Source organism: Belonocnema kinseyi, chromosome 2 (genome assembly GCF_010883055.1).
Source record: "Belonocnema kinseyi isolate 2016_QV_RU_SX_M_011 chromosome 2, B_treatae_v1, whole genome shotgun sequence".
Classification (NCBI taxonomy): Eukaryota; Metazoa; Arthropoda; class Insecta; order Hymenoptera; family Cynipidae; genus Belonocnema; species Belonocnema kinseyi.
The window spans coordinates 19,877,296-19,886,085 of NC_046658.1; the positions used below are offsets into that span (position 1 = coordinate 19,877,296).

The following is an 8,790-nucleotide window of genomic DNA, read 5'->3' on the forward strand; positions in this document are numbered from 1 at the left end:
ATTTTGAGGATTTTGACAAATTTTTATATTATTTAAAAAAGTGTGGCAAATTTTCTTCACGTAAATGTACTGCTGGTAAACAATAGTGTTTTTTGATTGAGCTAAGGGCACACTTAAAAAAATGAATACCCTCAACCCCAGATTCTGGGCCGCCCGATCTTCGGCCGGCTTCACGCTTAAATGCTTCTGTCTTTCCTTTGAGCGTCCTCTGATAGTCATTGCCGTATCAGAAGTTGTTTATATCGCACATCTTTTCTTCTATACTGTTCCAAAGTCAGAGACTACACATTCGGTACAGAATGTTGACATGAAAAAAGCGCCCGAGACCGGGCCGCTCCGACCACCCCGAATCTGGAGTTGAATGTATCTGGAAAATAGTAGGGCTAAGAAGGTTCTTCACTACATGTACAGACTAGCTTAGCTTACAGTCCTCCATATACTAGCAGAAATATCAACTAACACATTTACCGGCCGAGCAAGGGACTGTCAAAGCCCAACATTACAGTGGCGCCATCTATTGACAAACACACACACACACATATCGGTAAAGCAGATTCCTGTCCCTGGTCTTTTATCCGTCGAACATGTTTCTGTTATATCCTTAATTGTCGATCGCAAATGACCTCCTGCTCTCTGAGAATTGTGTGCGCTGTCTATTTTTCCACGAGTAGCAGCCGCATATCTCATTCAGCGTGGAAATCCCGCCCAAGCGCAAAGTCTACTTTCCCATGCAAAGTCGGACTGGAAATGAGTGTGGATCTGGATACTATTACGCCTCCCGCGTACATGAGGCCCTTCTGGCGAGGATAAAAATTTGAAGGGTATCCACGTTACGTGCCTTTCATGTTTCATGAAAAGTGAGATTCTGATAAGAAGAAATATCTCGAAGGACTCGAAACCTGGGTATCTTAATAAAACTGCCGAGTCCACATGTTGCTGTCCAAATACAGTTGAGTATCACGGCGGATTAGAAATAAGCTTTCAATTGCCAAATCTTATCTGCTTAGATTCTGAAAGAAGTTGCAGAAGACTTAAGGTATAAACTTCCATCAATTTGAAAGTAAGGGGACAAAAAAAGGTTGTAGAAAAGAAGAGAGAAAGAAGGGAAGAAAAACTGCGCTCAAACACACACAACTTGTCGTCCAGTTATTCTCACTGCTATCGGCATTAGTGCATTGTCGTATACATCTATGCTCTCATAGATTCGTGGTCTAAGCCTAGTCTTCCACCTTCACTTCTCCCCGAATCTTTCTATCATAACTCGACTCAGCTAATCAAAGTGTAAACACTAGACTGGTCCGAAATCGCATTTCGAGCTCCAGAATAAGACCCCCCCCCCCCCAGTTTCCATTTCCAAAGAGAGAAAATCCTTTTTTCGAAATTCAAATATTAACACGTGCCACTGGGCGCTTCAGAATCCCATTTAATTAACATGAGAAAATAGGGGATTTTTGAAAGATTTAACTCATATTTCACAGTTTGATCGAAACGTTAGAGAAGTTTTTTAGAGATTGAATAGGAGTACCTACGAAAAAAAAACCATACTAATAACTTTTACTTTCACGCTTCCTTTTTACCCCCCCGTCCCCACACAGTGCCACAAATAGGACCCAAAAATGTAAAAAAAAACTACATTATTACGTATTGTTGTTAACTTTCAGTAATTTCAACCATCATTTATAATACAAATAATTACTAATGGACAATTTGAATATCCCGCATGATTTTGAAAAACAATTTTTAATTGCTTAAATAAATCTAACTTATTTAAACAATTATTTTTTGCCAAAAAATGTAAAAAGTAATCATATTTTCTGACTGAAATGTAATAGATAGTTACTTTTTGGTGTAGTCAATTAAAAAAAACATGATGTGCTAATTTAAACAATTAATTAGTTTTTATTTTTAAAATATCTAAAAACTGAGCTCATTTTTATAAGATGTAAGATTGAATGTTTTTATTGAGTTAATCACTTTACTGATAAGAAAAGATCGAACAGCGATCTGCCGCGATTCACTGCTGCTCGCACACTGGTTTTCTCAAGCGACAAGGCTATCATCATACACTCAAACTGAGAAATCACTTGACTTCAAACATTCATTTAAATAATAAGGAAACCGAAAATAGCTTTGAAATAGGCGATGTCGATAAATTGAATAATTTCCAATCGGAGAAAATCTCATAAAGACGAAACATAAGAACTTTAAACATACCGCCCGCCTCGTGAGTGGTAACTGCATGATGAAAAGAAAACAGTAAGTGCTTAATCGCGTATTTTTCGACAACGCAAATGCCACCCGCCGTAAAGAAAGAGTATAAATGTAACTGAAATTTAATAGGCTTAGCCACCCGCCATAATCCACTAAGTTTACAGAATATTTTTTGTTTAAATCTAATTGATAAGAGTTGTTCAGATTTCTCTCATTTATTTCGCTTTGACTGGTAACAGACGAATCTGAGTAATCGGACGTTCATATTCTGAACTGGTAATTTTTACGCGAACAGAACGTACTAAATCGTCCTTACCCTTGTAGATTTTAATTACACGGCCTAACAACCATCTAGAAGGCGGTAACGAATCATGTTTCACAAGAAATATATCACCGACCACAATATTTAACTCTTTGTTGAACCTTTTGTATCGTTTTTGTAAAGACTTTAAATAATCAACAGCCCATCTTCTCCAGTAAATTTGTGGCCGGTTTTTAATTCCCGGTCAGCACCGTGAAATGTCGTACCATTATCACTGTACAAGTGTACAGGTCTTCCTCGCCTTGCAGAAAATCGCTGAAAGGCGACGAGAAAATCGGCAGATGAATAATCAGAAACAAGTTCTAAATGGACAGCTAGCGTACAATAACAGACGATTCACGACCGGAAGCAAAGCGAACATTAAATGGGCCTGCATAGTCCACACTAGAATGTGTGAATGGACGATGTGGGTTACTCTAAATTCAGGTAAGTCCCCCATAAGTTGTTGAGAAATAGCCGCTCTCTCACGTGTGCACTCCAAGCAACCTTAGATCAGTCGTTTAACCAAAAAACGAGCTCCTAAAATCCAGTAACGCTGTCTGAGCGTATGCAAAGTTAATTGCTGGTCACCGTGTAAAGATAGAAGGTGAGCATGCGTGGCGATAAGCTCACTTATGTGGTGACGCGGCAAAATGATAGGATGCTTCTCATCAAAACTGATAGGAGCATGCCGTAGTCTTCCACCTAAACTTAAGAGATTGTTGGAATCCAAAAATGGATTCAAACTTTTTAATAGCAAGTTCTTTGGAACCACCCTATCTTCTTCGTTCAAAGCTTTTATCTCATTAGAAAAGGAATTTGCCTGGACAAATATAATTAAAAATGTAACAGCTTGTTGGATTTCAATCGCATTAAAAGAAATGGTTAAAAATTTAGGTTTAGGCTTATTAAGTTTTGAGTGCTTGAACACAAAGGCATCAATTAACATTTTACAATATGCCGTTACGGGAAGCAATCTTGGCCAAAAGGAGAATTTAAGCATCAAGTTAAATGGACTTTTGATCACACTCAAAACATGATGACTCTCTAGTAGCCGCTGTTCTAAATTTGATTGCGAGGGGGCTGCGTGGCGATATTTAGGCCATTTCCAGGAATGCAAAGTTAACCAAGGTAGGCCTTGCCACCATGAGGAATGCCTTATCAATTTTTCGGACGTGAGTCCCCGTGTAGCGCAGTTGGCCGGATTATCTTTAATAGAAAAATATCGCCATTTCGCGCGAGGTACCAGCTCATGAATTAGGGAAACTCTATTAGCAAATAACACAGGCCAATTTGAAGGATGTTTTCCGAGCCAAGACAAAACTGCTACGGAAACAGTGTGACAGTAAACAGGTTTTTTATCCAATGACATAGTTTCCATGACAAACTCAAGTGTATTAGTTAGCAACGCAGCTCCACACAACTCCAAACGAGGAATTGGTACATATTTAACAGGAGCTACTTTAGATTTAGCCATTAGTAGGCAAGTATGAGCCTCTTTTAAATCTTCACGAAGAATTCTAATGTAAACGGAAGCTGAATAAGCTTTTGACGAAGCGTAAGAAAAGCCATGAAGCTCGAAGTCACAGTTTATCTGCAGTTGTTGTGTCCATCTGGGGACTTTAAGTGCTCCTAATTTTTCCAGAGAACCATGATAATTTAACCTGTTGTCCCAGTCGAGTTTACGCAGCCAAAGTTCCTGCATTAAAATGTTTGCAAATATTATGACTGGAGTTATCCAACCCATATGATCATACAACTTACCTATCAATGAAAGAACAATCCGTTTTGTTGGATTTGCGATTAAAGAAGAAATCACTTTAAAAAGGAATGAATCAGACTCAGGATCCGAAAATAAACCTAGATCCTTTAGCTGAGCATCCTCCGCTAACAGAAATTCGATAGCGCGTTCATGTTCTCCCGAGGGACAATCTTCCAATAGTTCGGATTCATTTGCGACCCATTTTCGCAAATAGAAACCGCCAGCTTCTAATAACAGTGTTACTTGAGCTCGCGTCTGATTAGACTGAATCTGACTATCTGCATCAAAACAAAACATCATCAACGTAAATATTATTTTCTAATATAGTTTGGGCTGAAGGAAATCTATTTTCTTCATCGTAAGCTGACTGCTTAACCACTTTGTTTGCCAAATAATGAGCACAGGCAGTAACATAAGTAACGGTTAAAAGTCTATAAGCGACGAGCCTTTCATCAGGAGAAATCGAGACAATTCTTTGATATTCCCAATCCCGAGGGTCAACTCGAATTTGTCCAAGCATTTTTTCTATGTCAGCCATATAAACAAAGCGATGTGATCTCCAATTCATAATGATTATAACCAAGTCATTGAGAACCTTGGGAACGATGTGAAGATGAGAATTCAAGGAAGAATTGTTGGAAGTTAAACTGGAAGCGTTGAAAACCCTAAACTTAGTAGTGGAACTACTTTCTCTTAAGGTAGGGTGATGAGGCAAATAGACAATTTGTGGAAAACTATCCAATTCCTTTTCTTGATGAAGTTCCATCTGTCCAAGGCTTTCATATTCTGATAAGAAACAGGAGTATTGTTACAATAATTCCGATTTCTCCAATAAACGACGAAGCACTTTATACAAAACGATCTTAGCTCTCTCCAAAGATGCACCTATTTTTGTAGGAGGACCTTTTTTGAAAGGTAAGCGTATCATGTAACGTCCGTCTTTTGTTCATTGGTAATTTGTGGCAAAATGCTCATCAGAGAACATCTCGTCATCTGTTAAAGTATTTTTAAAGAAAACTTCCTCCAACTCCCAGAACCTGGTTAAGTCTTCATGCAAGACTTCTGCTGAAATAGCCTGATGTTCTGTAACTGGAACGTTAATTTCTATTTTATTTGTGACTGAAACCGGCCCAGATAATATCCAACCAAAAACGGTACTTTGCGCAGTAAGAGAACCCAATATACCCTGTTGGCGACCAGGAAGTAAACATGAGCCATATTTATCGGTTCCTAAAATCAAGTCAACTTGATGGGAGCCAAAGGGATTTGGATTTGCTAATCCTAACTCTTTTAATTTATCTTTATTCCCCCCATTAGATCTTACAGGAGGAGCATATGATGTAAGGTGTAATAATACTAAAGCTTGGATGTGAACTTTATGGCAGTTCTTTTCTGTAGGAATTAAATTAAATTCTGTTAACTTTCTTGAAGAAGCAATATTATTAACTCCTCCAACCCCACATATAACTGCTTTAAGCTTTTTCTAGCGTGCACTAAATATTTTCATTGCTCTCTCTGTAATAAAACAACATTCAGATCTTTGATCCAGCAAAACTCTAAATCTGTGACTTCTTCCATTTTTGGCTTGGAAGGAAATAACAGCCGTAGCGAGTAAGGTTGAGCGCGACTTTTTTTGATGATTATTCAGAAAAATAAACGAAACCTTATCGTCTGCTTCTTTAAGGGCATGTGATACTTAGAAAATTTTCGATTTTACCAGTTTTAGATTCCCCCGGCTTTTTTCTAGAATAATAAATATTTTGTCTTAAAAATTTGGTAAATGATAGCGAACATGCTAACGGACGTCCCTACACACTTTTTTTGTAGGTTAATTCAAAAAAGTTTTAATTTGGCAAAATGTGATTAATTTGCATAGCGCTTAGGAAATAGTATCGATTTTTTCAGTGTTAGGCTCCCCCGTCTTTTTTCCTAGGATAAGAAATATTTTTCCTTCAAAATCTGGGAAATGATAGCGAACATGCTAGCGGCCGTCCCCACACTTTTTTTTGTGTTATTTTATCAAAAAGTTTTTGATATTGCTAACAACGTGCATGTGTATTTCGAGGTTATATGTGTTACAATTCACCCGAGCGTTACTTCCAAACTACACAATATTTTTGGCCAAAAACTTTGGGCTTACAAATAAACATAGTAACTAATCTCCCGGAACTAACCTTGTTTGCAGGCAATCAAAAAAGTTTATTTCATAAATAATTACCAAATTACTGGAAAGGCAGAGATGAAAAACGACGCTACCTCAAAATAATGCATATGCATAAAATGTTTATTTAGCACAATACATTTTTTGTTATTATCCCTCAAAAAAGAGTCCGGGGACGTCCGTTATGATATTTTATAGCATCTCCGAATTCAGTTTTTAAACATTTTCATTTTCGTGGAAAAACCCGGGAAACTGTAAGTATCACATGCCCTTAAGCGCTACATGATTCACCCCCACCTTTACGGTGGAATTGCCGGGATCATTTGATTGTGACGCGAGAGAACCTGAAACTGCCAATTGGGAAGTAACCGATGCAGAGTTAGTTGGTTGTAAGGTGGGATTTGAATTATAATCATCGAAATGCAACAGAGAATTATGTCTCCTACCTCACTTGTAACATTGGAATTTACTACGCCTGTTCACAGACAGCGCTTTGAATTGTTTGTATTTAAATAGAGAGTGATTATCCTTACAAAGGAAACACTTTGAGCTAGAAGTTGCCTCCAAAATACGTATGCGAGTCTCCAAAAATGAGTCAAGTTGTTGATAAGTGGGATAATCTGTGCTAGAACCAATATGCATCTCTTTTTTGAGAGCCGCCAAAGACTCATTTGTTTTATCGCGTAAGTTTTTTAAGTCTTCCAGAATATTATTCGACACATTAGGAATATTAATAAAGGCTTATAAATGAGTTGAGATTAAAGCTCTTTTGTTGTCAAATCTAGTCTTTAGCGACTCCCAAGTGGAGATAATGTTAGCATCAGTTATCGAAACATGTCTTAAAAAACCTTCAGCTTCACCCTTCAAGCACAATTTCAAATAGTATAATATTGTTACATTTGGCAAGGAACCGTTTTGAATTATTGAAGCATTAAATAAACCGCGAAAATTCTCCCAATCCTTGGGGTCTCCTGAAAACTCCGGTAAGTGATCTGCGGATGTTTAACAGGCAAGGAATCATGACGAATAATTTGAGACTGATTTAAACTTTCATTAGCCTTAGTGTCAGGAGTAACCAAGACCAATTGATTATATAAAAAATCTCGCGCATTGAGATAAGCCGACGTAGTTCCAGCTTTAATTTCCAGGTGCAGGGTTTCACAACTCTTCCAGCGTTGGTCTAGAAGTTTTCTGCTTGATTTGACAGTAGCCATATTAGATTGGCTTTTCCGATTTTCTTAAAATTGGTTTCAGTGCGTAGCATAGCCTGAGAAATCTCTGATAATTCAGAGAATAATAGGTCCCTTTTAACAAAAGGAGCAATTTAAATTGAAAGTTGCTGATAATTCAGCTAACATTGAAAAGTATTAATTTGCAAACTAAAGAACTGATTAACTTTAGTTTTAAAGTGCTCTGACAAGGCGAGCAAATTTGAGTGTGCGAGAGCATAATTATTAATAAAATGTCAATAAATCATCATTGAAATACTACGGTCTGAATTATTATTTTGTTCGCCAGAACGAGCCTCTCTCATTATGGGTAAATTAAAGTTGTCATCTTACCACTCGAGAAGGTTAGAAATCGATGAAGTCTAAAAATAATGTGTTGACAATCATCCAAATATTAGCTGGCAAACCTGTTATTTCTTCCTTCAGGTGAATAATCATGAAAGACCGATCTACTGAAGAATGACAGCATGAAAGAGTACAGTACAGACTGTTTGGAGAAGGACGACTGCCTTACAGTACGTGCGAAGATATTGTCACCAGCGTATATCCTTGCTATGTGACCTCAAGCCGTCATATTTTCCACCTACTTCTTGTGCTTTCACTTAATAAAATTTCTCACTTTGGTCTTTCCTGTATTAATTTTACACTTTTTAATGTTTTTTCACGATCTTCTATCCGGCTCGAAGGACCATTTTGTTTAATGATTATGTTTATAAATATTTAATTTTGCCAGATTAGGAATAGACAGAGAAGAATCGTTAGAAATAATAAATAGTTCAAGTTTTATTTTCATTGTAGAATACTTGGCAGACTAAGACCGTTTTTGAGAACCACACAGATCACTTTATATAGACATTTTTGTAAGATGTAAGATTTAATGTCTTTATTGGGTTAATCACTTTCCTGATACGAAAAGATCGGACAACGATCTGTTGCGATTCTCTGCTGCTCGCACACTGGTTTTCTCAAGCGACAAGGCTATCATCACACACTCAAACTGAGAAATCACTTGACTTCAAACATTCATTTACAGTCTGTCAAGTTAAAGCGTGGGTGGCTTTACTCGCAGTCGGTAAGGTGTATCGACATTATTTTGGTGTCAAAATATTAAGAAGAGCTCCCTCTT

The 8,790-nt window shown here is 37.4% G+C and overlaps 1 protein-coding gene across 1 annotated transcript in view; it reads right to left on the bottom strand.

Annotated features, from left to right (window-relative positions):
* LOC117167957 (kinesin-like protein KIF13A) overlaps positions 1 to 8,790 on the bottom strand; it is a 576,826-nt gene that overhangs the window by 321,805 nt on the left and 246,231 nt on the right. The window lies entirely within an intron of this gene.